Source organism: Nannospalax galili, unplaced genomic scaffold (genome assembly GCF_000622305.1).
Source record: "Nannospalax galili isolate Female #2095 unplaced genomic scaffold, S.galili_v1.0 scaffold127, whole genome shotgun sequence".
NCBI classification, from domain to species: domain Eukaryota; kingdom Metazoa; phylum Chordata; class Mammalia; order Rodentia; family Spalacidae; genus Nannospalax; species Nannospalax galili.
The window spans coordinates 11,475,576-11,499,259 of record NW_008360326.1 but is presented as its reverse complement, the minus strand read 5'-3'; the positions used below and the strand labels follow the sequence as shown (position 1 = coordinate 11,499,259).

Below are 23,684 nucleotides of genomic sequence, written 5' to 3'. Positions count from 1 at the left end.
CTGCTGAGCCATCTCTCCAGCTCCAATCTATTACTGTTAAGATTTTGAAAACAATTGTAATATTTTATATAGGCTTATCTTTTCAAAGATAATCATGCTTCTTTGGAACTTCCTTATGCATATTTTTCAATGTCATTACTTTCCTTGTAATGAGGCCCTGGTTGTCTGTACCCATCCCACTCTGTCCTCAGGAACTAGACACAATATCCAAAGCGTCATCAGAGATAAGAAAGCCAACATTACTGTCTCCTTTGTTTTAATTTTCAAATTATATTTTGTTTATTGTGTATGTGTGTTTGTGTGTTTGTGTGCATGTGCATGTGTGTGTGTGTGTGTGTGTGTGTGTGTGTGTGTGTGTGTGTAGGTGTGTGTGGTTGGGTGTACTTGTGCCACAGCCTGCTTGTGGAAGTCAGAGGACAACTTGAAATAACCAATTCTTTCTTTCTACCCTGTGAATCCTGGGGCTCGAATTCAGGTCATCAGGCTTGGTAGCAAGTGCCTTTACCCACTGAGCCATCTCACTACCCCATCTTTGATTTTAAATACTATTCTTCTGTAAATATAACTCAACATTAGGCTCCTTACTACATGCTGGTTTATACTGATTCCCAAGTCTTTTTTATGAGCATAATGTTGAATAACATCTTTCCTTTATATCCTTGAGGTATTTTTCTTTACTTAAACCAGGATCTCTTTTTAAATCATCATTGAAGTGTAGCTTTTTAGTCTTGCCTTGCATGTGAGAACACTACAAGTCCTGGTTATGTTAACCTACTAATTCTACTTCTAACTTCCTTTTCATCAGCCTAGTCTCGGGTTTCACTCATGCAGGTATTTAAATTAATAGATGAAGAGAGGCATGATTCTCACAGCTATAAGCCACCCTCCAAAGGCATCTACAGGAATGACTTGGGCATCTTATCAGACATTGCCATAAAATTCAGGCAATCTTTCTATCTCAGGCCAGGGAAAAAGGAAACAAGATCATCGTGACCGGATTTGGTCTTAGTGATCTCTGCTGGTATCTGGTAACCTCTGTTTCCTTTCCCATGAACTTGCACACCGTCTTGCCACTGTCCTGTCTACAGACAAGCAGAAAGCAAGATAACAGATCAGAGAATCCACTCACATTCCTTTTTATAAATCCTGTATCATTCTGCAAGTTCTCAAGCATCTAGACTAGCTCCACACATTCTCAAAACCCTCTCCTGAAGTCAGGTGAGTTCTCTCACCCCACCACAGAATCTGGCTTTAGCATCTGGGTCCTCAGAGCTGCTAGTGCTCTATTTCCCTTCTCAACGTTCATCAGTGAGAAGGTGCTGGGGAGCAGCAGTCACAGCCTGTTCTCCTTGCAGTGTAAAATCACTATCTTGATGCCTAGAGAGTTCAAGGAGTTTGTAATCACTGGACTACTCAGATGGAAGGTAATAAAAGCCATATCTTATGGTGAAAGTTTTTTTTTTTTTTCTAACAAGAATGTGAAATCTCACTTCCAAATTGATTGCAATATATCTAATGACCTCTTTTCTAAAATTAGTCTCATGAAGGGCTTGATTGATTTGAGACTCTTTATACATTTAATTTAATGCTCATTCTCCATTGTATTATTGCCCAGCATGAGAAAAAAAGATGATCACAGTTACGACTAGAGAAATAAAGCAAGTCTTTTGAGGGCCAAGTATAGAATGGTCTTCTCCCTTGGTTGGGAAGCTGGGCCACACATGAACTGAATTGCTGATGGACAGACTCTAATGGCTTTTTGAATGCAAAAAAAAATTGATTCTGGAGGCAGGAAATTGCAGGATGAGGCTGCTCTGAAACTCTGCATCAGCACACATTCAGCATTCTTCATTCCATCTTAGGTAAACAGGTGCTCTGTAGACAGGAAACCCAGCATGTGGCTTTGTAATCAGAGCAAGGTCTGCAGTAAGAAAGCTAGCAGCTCAAACATAACCCTCCTTCCATGTATTAATGCTACCTGTGTGGTGTTGTGGAGTTAAAACTGCTCTGAACTTCAGATTTCTCAGCTTTAAGATTGCATTGCTTTCCTAGAGCTCCTATAGCAAATGACCACCCCAGGTGACTTATAACATCTGAAATTTATCCTGTCACAAGCCAAAGTCTGAACTCGAGTCAGTGAGTCTACATTCTCTCAGGGGAAGTTCCCTGCTGCCTCACATGGCTCCAGGCACTTCTTAAGTTGTGACTGTATAATGCTAGCCCCCACCTCCATCTTCACAAGGCCTTTTCTGTTTCCCTTTCCTCTGTATCTGCTACCCTACAACATCCAACATGCTCTTACCTACAGATCCCTAAATAACCTCTAAACACCCTGTTTCCAAAGAAAGTCACAGTCACATGTTCCAGACCTTAGGGTGGGCGTACCTTGAAGGAGAGGTACCATCCAATCTACTAAGGGGTAACCATATGTTCATAGCACAGATTAAATAAGAAAGTGGGAAACCCATAGGGCAAGCTTGAGTTTGTTAGTTATTGTGTTTTATAGTTATTAGATTTCTCTTAACTTTGCTATGATGACACTTATCTTGGGGAGACCTGACTGTACCTAACAGTGAGCTCTGTCATGATTCACAGATGCCTCCAGTTTGACTGTTTCAAACAAAAGAAAGATGGTCTTTCTCCCAAACACCTTAGAAATCCTTGACCTTATTCTGACAGTGTAAATGCATGCTAGAGAACTTTGAAAACTTAGAATTTCTTGTAGTCTCAGCAGGCAGGAGGGCCGTTAGGGATGTGGATCCGGTTTCACTAAATTTTCCCATTCCCACTGGGAGACCCGCCCCTCCCAGTCCTGACGAGGTTTGACAAACCGACATAAGACATCCTATTTAGAATTTACATCGTTTATATAACATTTGGGAGGGGGTGACTTACAAAAACACGGATTCTTATAGGCTTTTACTTTTCCATATTTGAAATGCATGCGCCATCCATCTCCCACCCCTTCGTCTCTCTCACTCGGTGTTCAGTTAGCCTCAGCATAGTGTCGGCTCCACCGGCTTTTCCCAAAGTGCTCCTCCTGCATCATCTCCCGGCGCAGGAGCCCCAGAGAGAGACAGGGCATCAGCCCCACCTTGCCCTTAGCTGTATTCTGTTCCAAAAATGACTACTCCATTCATGGCCATGCTCGAAAGTCCACATCCAAACATAAGTCCAAGTCCAGTGGCTTCCCAGCAGCCACACAAAATGGTGAGAGAGTGGCCCTGTGGTTTTCCCGGCTTATATCTGCGTAGCGCCATCTCTTAATGTGCTTGACTCTCCGAAGAGAGGTGGGACCATGGTTTATCAGAGGAACACCTGGATCACAGATGCTAATGAAATATGAGCCCTGGTCTCTAAAACTTAGCACAAAGACAATAATTAGAAAAAAAAAAGTCTCATTTGAAAAGAAAAAAATGTGAACTATGTTTCTTTGTGTTTGAGATGTGCTTTCTTTGAACAAAACTTACATTATTTATTTTTTTATTTTTGGTTTTGGTTTTTGTCTTTAAGGCAAGGTCTCATGTAGCCCAGGCTGGCCTCAGTTTTCCTATATAGTGGAGGATGACCTTGAATTTCTGATCCTCTTGCATCTAACTCTCAAGTATTGACATTATAGGTATACACTACCACACCCAGTTTTATGCAGTGCTGGAGTCAAACCCAGGGCTTTCAGTATGTGAAGCAAGCACTCTACCAACTGAGCTACATCCATAGCCCTAAAAAGTATTCATTCGTTTCAGTCAACTCAGGAAAGAATCATTTCGGAATTGTGGATCTTTTCTGATTATCATGAAGTGAGCCCTGCTGCTGGTGACTGTTCTGCCCCTACAGTGCAGCATTCTGCTGGGATGATAAGACAAAGACCCACCTTCACCTCCTGCCATCAGTGTACCCAGCCTCTCCCATGGACTGTAAAATGTATGTTCTTAAAGATTTCATTTTTATGCATATGCGTGTTTTGCCTGCATGTATGTATGTGCACCACATGCATGTCTGGTGTCCACAGAGACCAGTAGAGAGTGTCAGATCCCCTGGAGTTATAGATGGTTTTAAACCATCATATGGGTACTCAGGACCAAACCAGGTTCCTTTGCAAGAGCAGCCAGTGCTCTTTACCACTGAACCAATTCTCCAGCATTCCTATGGGATGTTTACCCCAAACACTGATCCAAAACTGTAGCCTCCCTAAATTCTTTCCCATTCTTAAATGGAGATGGAATTTGTAGCTCTCATAGCTTTTCCTGGCTGTGAGACCACACTGATCTGGCCATACCAGTTCTGCAGTGGGTACCGAATATCTAGCAAGATCCCAGACTGTCATCGGAAGCTATAAGAAGCAGGAACTGGGGGCTGGAGAGATGGCTCAGTGGTTAAGATCATTGGCTGCTCTTGTAGAGGACCCGGGTTCGGTTCTCAGTGCCCACATGGTGACTGACAACCATCCACAACTCCAGCTCCAGGGAATCCAACACCCTATTCTGACTTCCAAGGGCATTGCACTATATGGGCACACTTACATACATGCAGGTAATACCCTCATATGCATAACAATTTATATATATAGAAAGAAAGAAAGAAAGAAAGAAAGAAAGAAAGAAAGAAAGAAAGAAAGAAAGAAAGAAAGAAAAGAAAGAAGAAAAAGAAACAAAGAGGACCTGTCACTAGTTTCTATCTATATAACTGTATATAAATGTCCAACTTCCTGGCATATTAGCAAGGAACCTCCCAAAGCAGAGTGTAGTCACTGTGACAAGTAGCCATTAAAACACTTTCTGTGTTTCAATACTCATACAAGTTAAAGAGAACTGAATGGATCAAACTCCAGTCAGTAAGGCCAAAATACGAGAAGCAGTTTATTTCTTAAACTCACTGAGAAAGGTTGTTGTATTCTGTGACTGCCTTTATCAGCAATTCATGTAGGGGTTGAAACCTGTAGAAACGAGTGAATAATTAAATGATATTGAGGATGGCAGTTTATTCCTTGTGTAGAACAAGGCTATTTGTGCTTGAAGCATCTCACCATGGACACCAGGGGGCGATGCTTATGTGGATAACATTGGTGTAGCATGAAGTCATTTACCTCCTACCACCTGTGGCTTCTGAAGTCAGAGCCTCTCATTTTTGAAGAACTTATCTTCACTTTTCTTTCTGTATCAGTTATCTAACCTTCATAACCTCTCTCAAATAGCCTCTAAGAGACCCACCTCTAAACCTTTTCTTGGATGAATTGACTGACCCTCTACAGCTACTGTGATCTGAGTTTTGTATTCTCCTCAAAATTTGCATATCAAAATCTTAACCCCAAGCAATGAACTCAGGAGGGATGTGGAGTGTGATCACATTAAAGGGTAGAGTCCTCATTGATGGAACTGAGCCCCAGGCAGCTCTTTCCACCAAGTGAGGACACAGAAAGAAGTTGACATCTAGGACCCAGAAACCAGGCCTCCCTCCAGACACTGAATCAGCCAGTTCCTTGGTCTTGGACTTCTTTATTCCCTGGAAATTTGAGAAATAAATCCAGGTTCTGTACATCACCCAGTAGCTACAGCAGCTCAAATGGACTGGGACATTGTATTTCTATAGTACTATAATTGAAATTGTCATTAGAGCTCTGTTGTAAAAACCACCATGAACTCTTTCCACCAAAACCCCTAACACCTATCACTATAACCTATATCCTATTAATAGAGACCCTGAAGAGCTGAACTGCACCCCTTAGTCCCACTCTTATTAGCCATAAAATACAGCGAAGACCTCACCTACCTGTTATTGACATAAAAGCATCAAACCATTCTTAGTAGGTTATATCTTCAGCTAACACGTTCTGAGCCAAATTAACATAACAGTTTTTAGGGGCTGGTTTTCTTCCTCCTCCTAGCTTGAGCTCTGAGCCTTTCTGAAGGGAAAAGACACAGGCCTTGCTGGCATACAACAGCCCCTTCTTTCTGCCCGACTGTTGGCATAGGCTTCCTTGAGACACTGAAAATGTTGAAATTCTCTTGGCCTTTTGACAAGATTCGTACTGTTGCTTTCCATGAGCTGTGGACAGGAAGTGCTCAAAACAACATAGCAGTTTCTTGCCTTACTGAAGTGCTTGACTTTCACTTTTCCACATATGGAAACGTGATTCTTTGAAGGATTATGACGAACTGAATGCATATTTCTAGACACTAGAAGAGACTTAAAGGTCAGGAATCTTCGTGTTTTTAGAAGTCAGCCACAGATCAGTATAAAGTGCATCAGAGAAATTGAAGTCAGTTTTTAAAAAATATTTCATTTTTTCTTTTCTTTCTTTTTTTTTTTTTTTTTCGGTCTTTTTTGAGATAGGGTCTCCCTGTAGCCCCAGCTGACCTGGAACTCACTATGTAGACCAGGCTAGCCTTGAATTCACAGAGATCCTCCTGCCTCTGCCTCCCGAGTGCTGGGATTAAAGGCATGTGCCACCACGCCTGGCCCTCATTTATTATTTTATGTGTATGTGTTCATTGCCCACATGTACGTAAATGCAGCCATGTCATATAACGTCGAAGGAGGTCAGAAGAGGGTGTCGGATACCCTGGAACTGGAATTATCAATGGTTGTTAGCCACTATGTGGGAGCTGGGAACTGAACCCAGATCCTCTGCAAGAGCAGCCAGTGCTCTTAAATCGCTAAGCCATCTCTCCAGTTCCCATAAGTCAGTTTTCTATGATGTGCAAAGCTGGTTGGTGTGTGTGCATGCACACATGTGTGGCATGAGTGATCTCAGTGCTGTTTTGTAGCTGACAGGACATAACCTTTGTGGCTTCAGAAGGCTCATCATCATGAGTCTTCCTTGGAGACAACAGTATTTTTGCATAAAAGATATACAATACTGAAAGCCACATTCTTTTCCCCTTGAAAGTCTGTAATTTTCTAACCCAAGGTCACTTGCCAATCTAACAGTCATTGCTTTACTGCCTTGTGACATCACACAGAATGCAGTCTGAAGGGTAATCAGTGGGGTCCTGTGATTCCATGCAGAATAACACTTCAACTTGTAGCTGAGCATTTGGTATGCACTAAAATAAGCCTTCATGTCCACTGTTGCATAGTGGCAGTTTGTAACACTCACATTGGGAACCTGGGAAAGGCTGATTCTTTAGGCTTAAAATTTTTCTAGTCAAAGTTATTGGGAAAGAACCAGACAACACTCAGGTTAGGCTGAAGAATCCATCAAAATAAATGATGATGCATATGGGTAATATTCTCTCAGGAAAGAATCGTGTTTTATTTTATATTTGCACCAAGGTTTAAGCTTCAAGGAAAAAAGCTGTCTGTGTCTCTGTGTTTACAGCATTATTGTCAGCACCTGGGATAGTATCTGACAGACCAGCATCCTGTAAATATCTTTTTAATGAGGAAAGGAAGGGTGAGACCAAGGGAGGAAAGGTGGCATACTAATCTCATATAGCAAACGCGCTCACTGGGTGACAGAGCAGGTTCCACCCTAAAGAAGGAATGCGTGAGAAGTTTAATCTTATGAATGAGATTTTAGCAGCAACGCTCTGTAGGAGAAAATGCACCTAAGAATCTCAGCTACCCTCTTCCACAGAAAATCGCATACTGGGGCTGATCAACACACCTTTGATGGAGGGACGTGGTTGTCCTGAGTGCCTTTAGTGTACAACCCTGAGGTAGGAATGAATGGAAAGGGGTGAAGGAAAAACCAAGATCTGTAGATGAATCTTTCCAGCTGTTTTCCTGTGAGGGAAGACCAAAGAGAGCTGTAGCCCTAGAAATGTCAAGGTTGAGTGAGATTTTATATTCTGTATAAGGGAGAAGCTTTTGTGCTGGTTAGAAAAGAGTAAGCAGAGGGGAGAACCGTGATTGACAGACCAAGACCCTGAAAGACAGGTGCGCCCAGAGATGGGACTGAATGAAGAACTGCCCTCGCATCTGACATGGAGGAGAATGTGAGGTGGACGTATGTACATATTTTAAGAGAGCAGCAATCATACAAATAACACCACAGTGTTGAGCCAAGAAAGCTCAGATGCTTCCAAGACATTTTAGTGATGTTCATTTGCTGCTTGTTCATTCATTTTCATTCAGCTGCTAGTGTTGACTCACACAAGAGCAAAATTTTAGGGAAATATATGAAAACCTTATAATGGGTATACTCTTATCAGAAATTGGAAATAGATTGCCACTTTCCCAGTCACCTGCATTTTTCTCCTGTAACCTTGCTAATCACCGGGCTATCTGACAGTGCAGAATGCCACAGCTTCTGGAAACTGCAACAGAGAAAGTGCAGGCAGGAAGCAGTTGGAGCAATTTATCTGTTTGATGGAATGTGCTCATATCTCATGTCCACACTGGCTCTCTCTTGGGTTTCTCGGTCTTTTTCAGTCACTAGTCTTCCTTCTGAGACTATTTCTTTAGGACTAACATGCATGGGCTTTGGATCACACTGAGTGTTGGGCAATGATTCTTTCTGTAGTCTCTCTGATCCTCTGTGGCTTGTCAGGGACTCTGATATCATCTGTTCTTCTCTTCATACCCCAGATGACTCCAGGCTGCTCTCTGACTCCTGTTCTCCATCAGCTAGCCTATGGCAATTGTCCTAAGGGCCTCTGAGTCTGTCCCAATATCGTGGGGTTACTGACACAGCTATTTTCAAGGCAGAACATGTTGAAGAAACAAGGCCCAAAGATAGGTGGTAGTGACCACAGCCAGGAGCAGAATACCTGAATGGAAATGGATATTGGAGGTTTAGAGCAGTGTTGGAGGCTGAAGAGGATGGTATGGGGGTGACAGACGCAAGGCAACTGAGTTCTGGGGAGGCCACATGAACACTGAGCTGGGATCTCTTGACCTTTCCTCCTCATGTCCCTAAACTGAAGTCACATGGCTAGTGGAGTTCCTGATCCAGTTCTGGAAGTTCCTTCCAGCTCTGTCTGGAACTACAGCCTGAGTCCTCTCTCTTTATTTGAAATTTGCTGTTGGATCTCCCTGCTGCCTCGGTTCCTTCCCATGATAAGAGGTGGTCTCCCTCCAAGCTGCCCATTCTCCACAAGGAAACAAGTTCAAAAGCTCCTGAGGGCTTTTCTTCACTCCGTTGCTCATATTTGACCCTTGACTGTTCATCCACCATCACATGAACAATACTTACTGCCACTATTATGCCAGATACCTAGCTGGGCGATTTTACATGGGTTGATGTGTTTGATTTTCACTGTAGCTGTAAGAGTTAGACATTGCTACATGTCCCATTTGCCAGCAAATGCTTTCCCTATGAATACTTTTATAGTTTTAATAGCACCCTCTCCCACTTTCAAAAGGTCTTGGTTTGGATAATTACATGCTCACCCTGACCATTAATTTTCTTCACAATTTCTTCACTTTACAAGTGAGAAACAGAGGAAATAAGTCCCTTATCCTTCATCACTCAGTCAAGGCATGGCTGTGTCATTTCTTAAATATTGTAGGCAAACCCTTTCCTTCCAGCCTTTAAATCATTGTGACTGGGTTCGTGGTTACTAATCCTCAGAAATTTGGATGAATGGCTGGCATCTTAGGATCCATGATGCTTTATGTTATACCAGGAATCCCTCCCCGCTAGGGTCACCAAACCCTGCTTCCCCTGATTGGAGATATCAGATACAGGTGGGCTTTGATCATACGTGGCTGTGATGAGGGAGGAAAGAAATAAAATGCTTGTTGAGTAGATAGGAGACTTAAAGAAAATGTGTTTTATGGATGAAATAACAGCAGTTTAATTAAAAGGCTTGAGTGATATTTTTAATGAATGAGAAGTGGCTGTGTCAAGTAATGGATTAGGCATTAGTTTGGACAACTTTCTAGTTGACTCTACAGTTGATTCCACTGAAGCAAATGGTTTTGATCTAAAATGTCCACAACGACCATGCCATCACATTCTCGTCCAGGCAGAATGGATTTTTACCAAAAACCTAAATTTGACTATTAGTGTCCTTTTCACACAGAAGTAAGTTTGTGGACTTACTTCTTATGAATTAAAAATTCTTCACATTGAAAGCAATTCCTCTTTCTAGAAAACATGAATCAAGTTAAACATGCAGCAATGAACACTTTTTGCATCCTGAAAACAAAGAGAATTTACTTAGATTTGCAGTAACCCAGGCTTTGGTCACTGGTGCTCATTTCTTCTCCTAAATAAGTATATTAACACTCCCCTCTGATCACACACCACCAGGTCATCCGCCCTCAAATTTAATATATAGAAACAGAAACCACAACTCTAAGTGAACGCAAAGTGGCCTCATCCTGTAGCAATGTCCAAGGCAGCCATTTGCCTATCACGTCTCTCACACCCGCGTTCTGAAAACCTAAGACTTCACTGAGATTCACTCACAGTGAACAGCTAACCAGGCTGTTTTTAACCGTTCACTCCAGCAGCTGTTGGCAGTTTCCTGGTCTCAGCCACCTTGAGTGACTCTTCTTGGCTCCGTACCATGCTGAAAGAGTAGAAGCAAGTGACCATGGACACTTGTTCTGTGAATCATTCCTTCAATGCTAGAGCACCACACATACTCATTATAAAGTCATTCAAGTTGTTCAAGATTTAGAATTAAAAGAGACTTTTCTGTGCATTAGTGACCCAAAGTAAATAATGGGTACTCAGTAAGTACTTAGTGAATGGATTGTATTTATGGACATTTATTAAGACTGTTTCTCATACATAATGTGTGTGTGTGTGTGTGTGTGTGTGTGTGTGGAGTGTAATGGTCTCCCAGTGGGCACCCAGTGATTCCCTCCTCTTGTATAGTTCCTTCTCACTCTGAATAGGACTGACCTGCATAATCAATAGGATGTTGCAGATATAGAGGCTTATAGCTTAAATCATAAAAGTACATTAAAATATAATATATGATATATAGAATAATATTCTCTTGGATTGTTGGACTTAATGCAGCCACCTGCCAAAGCAAGAGAAAACTAAGCAGCCCCATGGAGATATCAACATGCTGTGGAACTCAGGTTTCCCAGCCTCATCTACCAACTAGCCAGCCCTGTGAGTAAACACAGGAGGGCACAGAAGCCTTCAGGTGACTGTAAGCCCAGCTAACATCTTCTGTGTGTTTGTGTCTTTGTATGTTTGTATGCTGTATGCTTGTGTGTGTGTGTGTGTATGTGCATGCGTATGTGCATGCATAGGTTGTATGCCTATATGTGTGTCATGTGTGTACAGATGTGCTTGCCTGTGTCTACACATGTGGAAGTACAAGTCTACACTGACTTACTTCCTCTATTACTCTCTGCCTTATTTTTTGAGATAGCCTGTCACTGAACCTGGAGCTCACTCTCTTTGCTATGCCATCTAGCCAACAAGCCCCAAGGATCTGCCTGTCTCTCCTCCCAGGACTGGGGTTACAGACATTCTGCTGGGCCTCACTTTCACATGGGTGCTAGGAATCTGAATTCAGGTCCACATACTTGCACCTTAAGGACTTGACCCACTGAGCTATCTCCACAGCTACCTTCTCAGGAGACACCTTCACCTATAACTACACATTTATGCCAATCCCAAATTCTGGCACACAAAAACTGTGAGCTCATACATGTCTGTTGCTATCTAACATCACTCAGTTTTGAGATACTATTCCATTTGATGATGTATGGCTGATGCACACTTTCTTATGTATTGATGCTGTGTGTATGAACTCTATGAACTCTCCTTCCACAACTAGACAGAGAGCTACAGAAAGTGGGAGGAAGAGTAATGTAACACATGCACAGAAACAGACAGGAAGAACTTGTGTGCCGGTGCTGGCCATGAGCCGACAACCTCTTCCCAGGAAGCTTTCAAGAGACATTAGCAGCGGTGATTATTTGCCAAGCCGTGCTAACATAGAAGATGCTAGAAAGAGGCAACTTTGCTGTTGGGGGTATTTCAGTGAGAAAGAAAACGGTGGAGCCTTTCCTACAGACAATGTCTCCCCCTTTCAGAAGGAGGCAATTTAAGGTGATTCACATTTACAATCCTTTATTACTCCCTGAAACCATGCTCTGCCTTTTTCGTACATTTTCCCAGTTTCCCACTGTCTTGGTTTTCACAGCAGTCCCTCAGGCAGATATGAAGGTAGAGAGGAAGAAGGTGACTGAGGATTGCCAAGCCAAGTCTATGAGACAGGCCTGGCTTTGAAATGCTGCCTGGCTTTTTCTAGAGTCCTTAATTGGTTTGTATACTGTTCCAATAACTGGGGTTTAAGCTTATATGATGATTAGCTTCTACAAAGATGTCATAATATGAATCAATAGGCTAATGTTTAAAAAATAAATAATATATATTAAATGAATTGTACAGTGATCTGACTCCTTGTTGATACTAAGAGATGACTTTTGAGACAATCAGTTACTTCCTGAAGTTCATCTATCTCACTAGACCATCTGGCCAACAAGGCCCTGTCCCACCACCCAGCACTAGGGTTACAGACACAAGCTACCATGCCTCACTTTTACATGGGTGCTAGGGATCCATGTAAACAAACATAGAGGCATGGTAACCCAGACCCTGGCTAAGGTTCCACCAAGGTATTTTGAATTTCCTTTGCAGAGTATGATGGGATCCTATCTTGATCGCATATGTATTTCTCAAAACCTAAGAACATAATGCAGTTTGACTTGGGAAAATTTTTTGTGTACTCATGTTTAAGGGATTTTTCAAGGTGGAAGCAATGCTAGCCTGCTGGCCAGACCCTCACTCCCCACCCAGAACCAAAAAGTTGAAGAGAAAAAAAGCTCCATTCGAACGGTGGCTTTGCCATCTGGCCGCTTGGCATGTGTCTTTGTTGGGTGGAGGGTAGAGAAGGCCTGGAGGTGGGAGCCAGGAGGCAGATACTTTCTATAGACAAATTTCAGTTCCCTTTCCTTGTGAAATATGAGCCTTCTTCCTGTTAATTCCTGTACTTGAATAGAAAACAGGATAATAATATTTTGCCGAAAGGGTAAACATCCACATCCTGCATTTTGCCTTGCATCTCTCTGTTCCAAACTGCTAGAAGCCAGACATGCCCCCACTACCGGAGGTTTCTGATTTTCCATGCCCTCCAGTACCACTGGCAGTAGAAGGCACACTGCCTTCCTCTCCCCTGTGGTCTGAGACTGTTATGTTGCAGAGTTGAGCTCAGAAGTTGTAGAACTTCTCCTGCTGTTTGCTTTTACACACTCCAGGCACTGGGTTAGCTGCTGTGTTTTAGATTATCTCATTTACTCATCACCATTTAAGAATTTATGTAATACACATTTGTTAAGTCTTCTCATCCTCTTCTCAGCCTGACCCACAGGACACTACTGTCGACCCACTAGAGCTAACTGAACTGTCAGTCCTCATAGTCGGGACATTGGGTCAGAGGACAAAGCAGAGAGCATTAAGTCCTAGGGGCTTCTGATAACAATGACTCCATCTCTAAATTAAGGTTAACTTGAAATGGTTTGGGTTAGCCTTCGACCACCCATTTCCAGTTCTTTCCTCTTCCCCCAGCTCCTCTGAGCCCTCCTGCTTTGGCTAATGCTCTTCACTGTAGCCTTTAACAAATACTGGGGTAAGAGACTGGAGAGAGGATGATCAGTAGTACAGGGGAGCATTTGGACAGGATGAATAAATTCTGATATTCTCTATATAGTAGGGTAACTATGGTTGATAACAGTTCCTTGACTATTTCAAAATAGCTGGTAGGGAAATTGTTGAATGATCCTAATGCAAAGAAATGATAAAAGTCTGAGGAGATGAATATGCCAGTTATATAATATGACGCTGTATAATGATCATGTGATCATGTGATGAATATGCCATTATAATATGCCTGAACTGAACACATATATTGAAATAACACACTGAGCCTCATAAAATCTCCAAAAACCTGTAGCAGCAATATCCCCATCTTCACAGTTAAACTGTACTCCATACTTTTGAAAAAATTATAACAAAGGCAAAACACAAGGTATCATATATTGGTATTATGGAATTTATGCCAGTGGTATTCTATATTCATAGGGGAAAATGATACATGTCAACACTTCCTCCTGTCTTCACCTCTACTATGAAGTTCAGACACTGGTCATTTGTATTCTCTCTAAACCATGTGATTGGATAAAGCTATGCTAGACCTTGTAGGAACCTGGGACGCTGATCTAACCCTCCAACTGGACCAAGGTAGCTCCTGCCCAGAGGTGACAAGCCTTTCTTGCATCTCAGTTTTTCCTAGAGCCCAAAGCCTCTCCACTGTTCTCCCCACCCCAGCAGACAAGAGTGAAGGTTGTACAGCCCCTTGGAGAACCGTGCTGGCTTCACATGTCAGTGGCACAAACTAGATTCGATAAGAATAGGAAGTTTAAGGATCCGTATCCTTCACATTGGGCTTTAAAGAGAAGCTGAACATTATATTATAGGGTCCTATTTTGATTATGCACATGCTTCTCCTCTTCCTGTTGGATCTAAACTTTGGCTTTCCCTATTTCCTTTCAAACTCCTTGAGCTGAAGGGTATGTGGGGCTCCTCCCCAGAGTGTAGCAATCAGTAAGGTTTGATATCCTTGAGTCGCCAGCCTCCTTTGTAGCTTCTGAATTAATTTGGAAAGAACATTTGTCAATGGCTTTAAAGACTGTCATGTTCCTGTTTGGAAAACAACTCGTGATTATTGTAAACTAGATTTAAATTGGAATGTTTAGGATGTGGGTGGTTAATTCCTGCCACGACTCAGAAGAGAAAGCGAATATGTGAAATAAAGCAGAACAATACTAACAGTGCTGTTTGTTTACCCAGGATCAGAGAATATTTTTCCCATAGCTAACTTTTGAAATAACACAATTTGCCCAGTTTGATCACTTAACTTTTGATCACCAAACACTAAAAAGATTTCGCAAAGTAGGAATTTTATCTAGATCGTATCAGAGATTTTTCTGACTCTAAACTATGACCACCGGATGTCATTTGACTTTCCCTGGCCATTAATGTTGTTTTGAGTCTTCGTTGTCATTCAGGGTTATAATACTGTGTCATTCATGTCAATCTTTTATTGTGTTTATGGCTCCCAACATGGTTGAGTCTCAGATACTGTAGGCATTGATTTTTTAAAAAATCTTTTAAATTTGTTGGATTGTTTACCATCTGTCCTCTGAGTGTGGCTCATAGCTGTAAATTAGCTTCACTCAGACACACACTGGAACCCAGCACTTTATGAAAAATAGTCAGCAATCCTCCCCCCCCACCCCCTGCACCTTGTACTTCATTTTAATGCTAAGGCTTTGTCTTTTGTTTGAGTATTGGCTTTATACCTTGACTTGTGGAATCATGATTGCCCTTTTGAGTAATGACTTAAGTGAATCATAACAATAAAAACAGCTGCATTAACAATATTGATAAGAGAATAAGTAGCATCTACTACTGATGCCAGTGTTATGTGCTGCCTTTGTTACAACTCTGAAGAGCTCATCATTCGCTTATTGGACGGTTGAGAAAAATAAGGCGCAGAAAATTAAAGTAGTGTTCCAATGCTATAAAACAAGGATTCACAGTCAGAGCTCTTCCACATCAATGCTCACGTTCATTGCTCTGAACCACTTCCTAGGTTCCATGCTGGAATAGTGCAGCCCCACTGGAAACGCAGCCCAAGCTTTATCTAGTGGCTAAGTTACAGTAGACTGGCTTGATGTTTGGACTGACCAAAGTCCTGTGAAGCTCTGCATACCTGCCTTCAGCAGGGACAGCCATCTGGTTCTAGTTGACTCCTTCCTGTTCCCACTAGACTAGAACAGGTCCAAATTCTAACCAAAAGCTATTTCTAGTTCAGCTTAGCAAGTTCCTTAGTGTCCTATGTGAGGTGATGGTGTCCATAGTGACAGTCAGAGAGCCTGCTCCCTAGGCTGCTCATAAAGTAGAGGATGTGCTATCTATCTCTTTCTGGCTCTACAGAAGTTATATCTGTTCCTTTCTAGGACTTAGTTGTGATTAGAAAACTTGAGGTTGAGGATGAGACTACTCAGGCTGACAGAACACTGTTACAATATTTCAAATATGCTTACTTTGGAAAATAATCCATTGCGGTTACAGAGCTCATGACCTGTTTCCATGGGAACTAACTTCTAAGCACAGGGGAGACATGAACATTGTGTGTCCCTGTGCAAAGAAAAGGCTGTTCATAAAAAATAACGCTTGTGGAGAAGATGGGGAGTAAAGAGCCAGTGTCAGAAAATCCCGAGATTCCCTTTGTCGCCAATAAAGACAGAATGCGGGACTGGAGAGATGGCTCAGCAGTTAAGAGCACTGACTGCTCTTGCAGGGGACCCAGCACTCACATATCGACTAACAACCATTTGTAACTCTAGTTCCAGGGGATCCGCTCTCTTCTGACCTCCATGGGCACTGCACTGCATGACACCCCTGCACTTACATGTAAGCAATACACTCATAACACATAAAATAAAAATAAAATTAAAGACAGAATGTACAGGATATTTAACTTGTATTTGATGCTTGCCTGAGCCCTTGACATGTGTATTAGGTCCTCAAGAGTGTTCATCTTTTAACAGACATGGTAACAAGTTTTAAATTTTGGTTCAAGATCAGAAAACAGTAAGTAGCTCATCAGGAACATAAATTTTGGAAATCTGCTTCCTGATTTTTTTTGGCCTAGTTGCTACACTATTAAGAAGGAAGATTTATTATGTTCAATTAGAAAGACACCTGAGAAATGTAATGCAGGGTATTAATGGAACATTTAAATTACCCATGCACTCAGCAGGAAGCTCACTTAGAGAGAATGAGGGATAATTCTCTGATGCATCTGAATGTACCAACAAAAGAATAATCTGCTTTTGTGCTGCACCAGGGCCAAAGGTAAGAAAATGAACATGGGGGGAGGGGCTTGGCAACCACACCTACGTTTTTAAAACAAAAGAACTATATGCATGTTTCCGATGTGATTAATTGTACAGCTCAGTAAAAGTCAGCACATGGAAAGAAGCTTGTGAGGGGGAGCCGTTGTAATTAAGTGCAAACGAAGACAGAAAGGAGGAAAAGAAGAATTCTATGAATCAAAACTATGAAAAACTTGGTCATGGGTTATTACTGAAGTACCCAGATTTTCCAAGTTCTTGAGTTGAAGGCGCCGTAAGAGAAGCACAGTGAAAAGGGTCTGGAATCCTTGAGGAGAGTCACTGTGCTACGTGTGCTTTCCACTTGTCAGCTAAGAAGGCCCCATAAACACTCCTAGCCATTTAATGCAGATGCTGTGTGAGAGGACTTAGTATCTGGAAATCAGCGTGGAAGAAGATGCTTCCTGATCCTTGCTCTGGAAAATGGCCAGATCTCGTGACCTGGTTTTACTTGACTTGGAGCTAAAACCCTACTTCCCTTTAATCTTGGCTAGTCTCCTTCTTTGGGTCACTTTTGCTTAGAAACAATCTCTGTACAGCTGGGAAATTTAGCAAGAAACCCAGTATAATTAAGAGTGTAATCATAGTGGTGATGGTGATGATGATAATGATTTGATCTTTATTTTTGCTGATTGTTTGTTCATCCCACAAATCCTTGTTAAATCTTCCCATATAAAGATTTGCTATAGCTTGGATGAGCAAATGGGGTTTCTGACTGTCTGCCTTGGTCTCCAGGTTTCCTCCCATCACAGGGCTCCACAGAATACACCACATGGGGGTGGGAAAGGCAGATACCACGAAGTCTGGGAAGGAGGTGCACTCCCATCATATGCATGGTTGGCATTGCCAGGTTCCCACTATCTCTGAAGACAACTGGTTGATTCTCTCTGTGGCTGCGACATGCTACTTGTCAACTGACTCTCCAGGGCCTCCATTCTGAGGGCATTTTGGTGTTAGTCAATTTCTTGTATCATGTAAGATCAGCAAGGAATTGCTTAGTGATCCAGGTGTGTTTCCACATCACAAATATATGCATTCGTAGTTACACTGAATTGCTTAATCATTTCTGCCGGTCCACATTTCTCATGGTAAATACATTTTTTAGAACTTCTCATATCAAATTCATTGCATTCAAAGTGACTCAAATTCCCATAAAAACGTGACTTAAATCATTACCCCCAGACAGTCTTTTAAGACTGACACCTGCCCTCTGAAACTGTGATCCCAGAAATCTCACAGATTGTCCTTTGGGGGACAGATCAGTCCTTAAAGGGTACTTTCCAAAGTTGCTTCCCTGGCACTGTGCTGTACACCAAAGGTTTTTCTAGTATAAGTCTGTCTTTGACAGTCAGAAAATTTGGTTGATAGATGTTTAACATTCAGAACTGATTATGAGCTCAGATCCTGGAGCTGGACAACAAAATTCAAAATCTGACTCTGCTGCTTTTTAGAGCTCCAATTCTATGAGGAATTCATTTAGCTTCTCTGTGCTTCAGTCTCCCCAGCTGTTGAAAGAAGTGATCATATAGCACTGCCTTGTATATGAAGATGTAAATGAATCAGTGCATGTAAAATTAATCAGAACTGTGCGGAGCACATAGTGAGTGCTCTGTAAAACCCAGCTGTGTCAGTGCTCATCAGTTATCATCACATACAAAACACCCACTACAAGGTGAGCACAGAATAAAACAGCAAAGTAAGCACAGTCTTAACATTTATAAAAACATAATTTTAAAAATTAAATCAGGCCTGCAGAGACAGCTTAGCAGTTAAGAGTGTGTACTGCTCTTCCAGAGGATCTGAGATTGGTCTCAGCACCCATATCAAGCAGCTCACAACCATTATAACTCCAGGCAATCTGACCCTCTCTTCTGGCCCCCACAGGCACCCATACTTATGTGCACAATACCCACACACAACCATACACACACGTATGTAATTGAAAATAAAAACAAAGCTTAAAAAATTCATTCAATCAGAAGGTTATAGCTTGTGTTTTGGGAACAGGACAGGACACAGTTGTATGAGCTGAGGTTCAAGGCTATAGGCAAGGGCCATTGGAGCTGGCTTCTCTGGGTTTCACACTGAATCCAGAAGCTAAGAGGCAAGAGACCAAGCATGCATCAAACCCACTAGCAAAGGAAACATTATACTTGATCATGCAGAGAATGCTCTTAGCCAAGATCTATATTGACCTTCTTGGTTACTCTTTTCCCACCAATATGCTGAAGTATAAATGATTTATGCCCATTTTACAGTGGCTACTATTGAAAATCAGAGAGGTTAATCAAGTTCCTCAAAGACACATTTCTTAGGGCTTGTGGAGCCTTCTTTCAGCCAGAGTCTGAGGGAGAGATTCCTGCTAAGTCATCTTTCATGCTGGCTGCCTTTCCACAAGGTTGCCAGAATCTAGTTAGACTGGAACCATGTTGCTCTGACATACTGATGCTGTGCGTTGTCCATTTCTTTATAAACAAACCATATATATGAAAAGATCTCCACAGTTGGGGTATCTGGCTCTGAAGACAGAGGGAGGATGGACATTGGAGGACCCCCCCTCCTTCACTTGGTCAGAATGACAACCTATGGATGAGCATTTGGAGTGACCAGTATGACAGTTGATTTGAAGATATGTATGCCAGGCTAGCAGGCAGCCTAGATACTGCCCCTGCCAATGGCAAAATAAGGGCTGTCTGAGTTGCCAACACAGGAGTGCTGGGTTATGTGGAGGAAATTGCCCACCCCCTTGGGTAAGTATTGTCAGGGAATCTGGTGCTCTGTGAGGGCGTGGGATGGGAGGGATGCCCTCTGCCTTCTTTCCCTCATGCCTGCTTACTTCCTACAACTAGAAGCCACAGCATGACCATGTGCTGCAATCTCCTGTTGAGCCTCTTCTTTAGTCCTTCACCTTTGGCTGCTGGTTAGCTTGATCACATTCACCCTTCATCTTTCAGTGGTGCTCAAATTCTCCCTGTTGACGGAGTGTTCTACCTACCTTTTCACATTACTGTAATCAATATATTCCCCTCTACACCACTGCATGATGTCTTCATACAGAGAACAAATGTTTGTTTTCTATCTGCTGTCATGAGTGACCCAGATTTCTGGGCCTACAGACTCCATTGTGGGGAGATGGTGCTCTGCTGTCCTGAGCGCAGGTGGCACTGAGAGAGGCCAGTGCTCCAATAACTTGTGCCTTGCTGCTTTGAGAGAAGGAGGGGTGTAGGGTTGATTCCACCCAGAGGGGTCTGAGAACCTTTCTCTGGGGAAGTCAAGTCACTGACTTGCGGGTTTGTTGCTAGAATATTATCTTCTAGACAAGGTCTTGGTATCAGCCTCTTATAAAAAAAAATCACATAACTGGTGGGTTAAACAACAGAAATTACTTTTTCACAGTTTTAGAGACTAAAAACTCAGATTCTTTTATCTGTATAGAGCCTTCTTACTGTCTTCTGTGGCCTCTTCACCATATGCATGAAAAGTCAAAAAGACAATTTCAGTGTTTCTCCTCGTAAGGATACCAGTCCTACTGGATTAGGGCCCCTCTAGTAGAATCTTGTTTAACCTTAAACTACTGGTTTAAATACCGTCTCTTTAATTGTGGTCATGTTGGAGGTTGGGGCATCAGCAGAGGAATTTTCTGGCCCCACAAATCAATCCAACAACTCAAAATCTCAACACTCCCATACATCTGTCTTTGTGAACAAGTTCTATTCATGACCCTGTCACAGTCTTGATAATGACCTGAAACACGCATCGAGTAATGCAATGGAGGGCACATCACCAGGACATCCAGAAATGACCACTCATCTCTCTTACTACTGGAAAGCTTTTCGTTTTCAGTCCTAGTTTGCAGTACATTGACAGCCTGCTGAGTACAGCAAAAGATCCCAGACCCCAACTGCAGATCAGCATTATATATCAGGCAAAGTCATGGAGGCATCAGGTGTTTGGGGAAGGGAAAATCCCATGTTTCAGCCCCATCCTACTCAACCACAGTCCAATCCAAGACAGTCAGGATAGATAGAGATATATGGCAAGACAGATGAAATATATAGATTTAAATATCCAACTCTTACATAATTTAACAAAGCCGTGAAGGTCCAATACTTTCAGTAGGCATTATTTATTTAAATTAAACATGTTTCCTTGCCCATTTAGAAAAGATCTTTGGATGTACAATGCCAGTGGTGGAACTTCTACAGTTAAGTGACTCTTAGGTCTAAAAAATCTAGGCAACCACTCTAAAAACTGTGTTCACTTTCAGGGTGAGCTGCTCCCCACCAGTGAGCAATCTTCTGAGATAGACATAGGCGCCCTCCTGGCTCGATGGACCATTGGGCGATGCCTTTTTTCTTCACCCGCTCCCCTTTTAGTCCTTGATTTTGTCTTTCCCCCTGGGATCCTTATCCTAACAGGGACAGCTTCCTTCAGCCTTCCTTCTGCTTGTTTGAAAACCAAGGCTGTTCCATATCCATTTAATATGGCTACCTCAACTTTCAAACATGAAAAGCTGTCACTGGGCATGAATTTAAGATTTGTTAAGCGCTGAATGAATTGATATATAGTGTGTAGTGATATACACTGTATAAGCCAGAATAAAATTTTGTTCCCAAAACTGGAAAGTTAAGCAATACAAATTGTTAATGACAATATTTCTTCATCTTCAAATTTTAAAATCTCACTGAATTGACACCTTAGCTAGAGCAAAGAAACAGAGAAGAGGAAAGGAGAGTCTCCAAAAATTATTTACAGGTCTGACCACATTAGTGATTTATCTTAGTAACAGTGCAAAGAACAACAGGCTGGTGATGAAGAGTTTATAACTCATTTTAAAAGGTTTCTTTTATATCATTGTGTATGCTATGCTATATACAAGCAAGTTTCTTTTAGGAGATTTCTATCTTCTTCCCCAGTCTGACCCACGACACCCTGTTAAAAATTTCTACAAATCCTAGAGCTCAGATCTTAGCCCATTTCTTGTGGCTTTGCTGCATATTGGTGATCTTTTATGAGAAGATGTTAAATCGGTCTCCCTCTCAGCTCCCACTTTTCATACATTTTGTTCTTTACCCACCGGATAACTGTGTTGTGTACTGGATTTTTAGGGGAACTGATCTTTGACCATTCTCTTAAAATAGAGATTTAGAGTGGGAAGGAAGGAAGGAGGAGGAGAAGGAGGGAAGCAGAGGGGAGGGAGCAGGGAAGTGAGAATCCCTCCCTTATAGCCCATCAGAAACAGGGTTGAATTCCTCAGAGGCAAGGACAGGATCAATGCAAACAGGCTTCTAATAGCTAGAAAGCATCCCTAGTGTTCCCCTAAAGACTGTGCCATCTGCCAAAACATCTGATTCCAAAAGCTGCCCTGGATTGTTAGCCAGACTCAGAGAGGTGGCCAGAAGGAAGTTGAGGATGTAAAGTGTACCTTCCCTGATAACCCATGGTGTGTGTGGCTGAGTTGTGAGTCTTCCCTCCCCCTCCGTGCTTTCCAGCTGGAGCTGGACGCATGTCTGAGCATTTTCTCTTTGCCCTTCCTGTATCCCAGCCACGTGCTCATGAGCAGATGATCACAACCTTTGGAAAGGACTATAGAGGCATGTACCATGAGACCTGGGAGTAGGTGGGTAGAGCAGACCACTGTATTCACAGAGCTGGAGGAAATGATATATTTCAAAGGATACATACACAAGCACAGATTCATACTCGGCACTTGGCATAGATATTCAGTGTACCTGAGTCAGATGAGCTAAGCTGCAGCCTCACGCCAGTAAATTGTCTGGAGTGAGAATGGTTTACATTATCGAGCAGACATTCTGACAGAGGTCCGGAGGAAGTTAGAGACTTGACAACATCATTAGCAAATTTTTCTTCTTTCCCCAGCAGCACTAAAATATGTTTGCTCAAGACAGAGTAAGATGAAAAAACTACTGGCAGCTAGAACTTCTTAAAAGAGGAGGAAAAAAATTGAAAAGAATCATGTTTTATTTCTCTGTCAAACACACTAATTAAAACGGGGCTGTGTTGTGACAGTTGATGGCGTAATTAATGCCTCATTGAGCGTTACACTACATGCTTCTATGAAAGTGACTTTACTGGGGCTGGGTCAGATACACCTCACATGCAGTAGCACTCTGTCCCCGGAGGAGCACAGAAACTAAAGAAAACATCGTTTTGTTTTGTTTTTCTTTAAGTCTCTGAGAGTTGGACCGAAAGAATTAGTTTGGCAAGAAGATCCCAACATTGAAAATCCTCCCGGGGATTTTATACTTTGCTCATTTGTAAGCAAAATCCATTTTCCATGAGTATTTTTAGCACACGTATCCCCTGCTGTCCTATCTTCTTTCAGTATACCATTAGATCTTGAGGCTTGTCCAGAAGGATCATGTGATTTCTAAGCATCCCCTCTACATTTCTCTCCTAAGTGACTAGTCTGGCAGAAGTCAGGGAATATTAGCTAGACTCTAACTACCAAAGACCTCATCATCCTTTGTGAAGCTTTGGTTCCTATTGATAGGATGTTAGAATGTTTCACAGCTGCTTCTAAGAGGTCAGCCTGGCGGAGTGCACTGAGTGACCTCAGAAAGAGATACTTTCAGCCCTGCGAGCCGCCTATGTAAATATAAAAATGTATTAGGCTGCAGAACTCTGTGTGTGGGAACAGAACAACCACACCATTGAGAGAAAATCACAGTGACTACTGGCATCGCTCACGTGACCTTGGTTATCGCATGCATACTTTTCATAAATCATCTTGATTCAGTGTGCTCTACATTTCTGATGAGCCAACTACTTTTCTGGAATTTATG

General features: G+C 42.1%; 1 protein-coding gene across 2 annotated transcripts in view; it reads left to right on the top strand.

Moving 5' to 3' along the window:
• Positions 1–23,684, top strand: part of Dock10 (dedicator of cytokinesis 10) — a 302,587-nt gene that overhangs the window by 42,528 nt on the left and 236,375 nt on the right. The gene's annotated exons all lie outside the window — the stretch shown is intronic.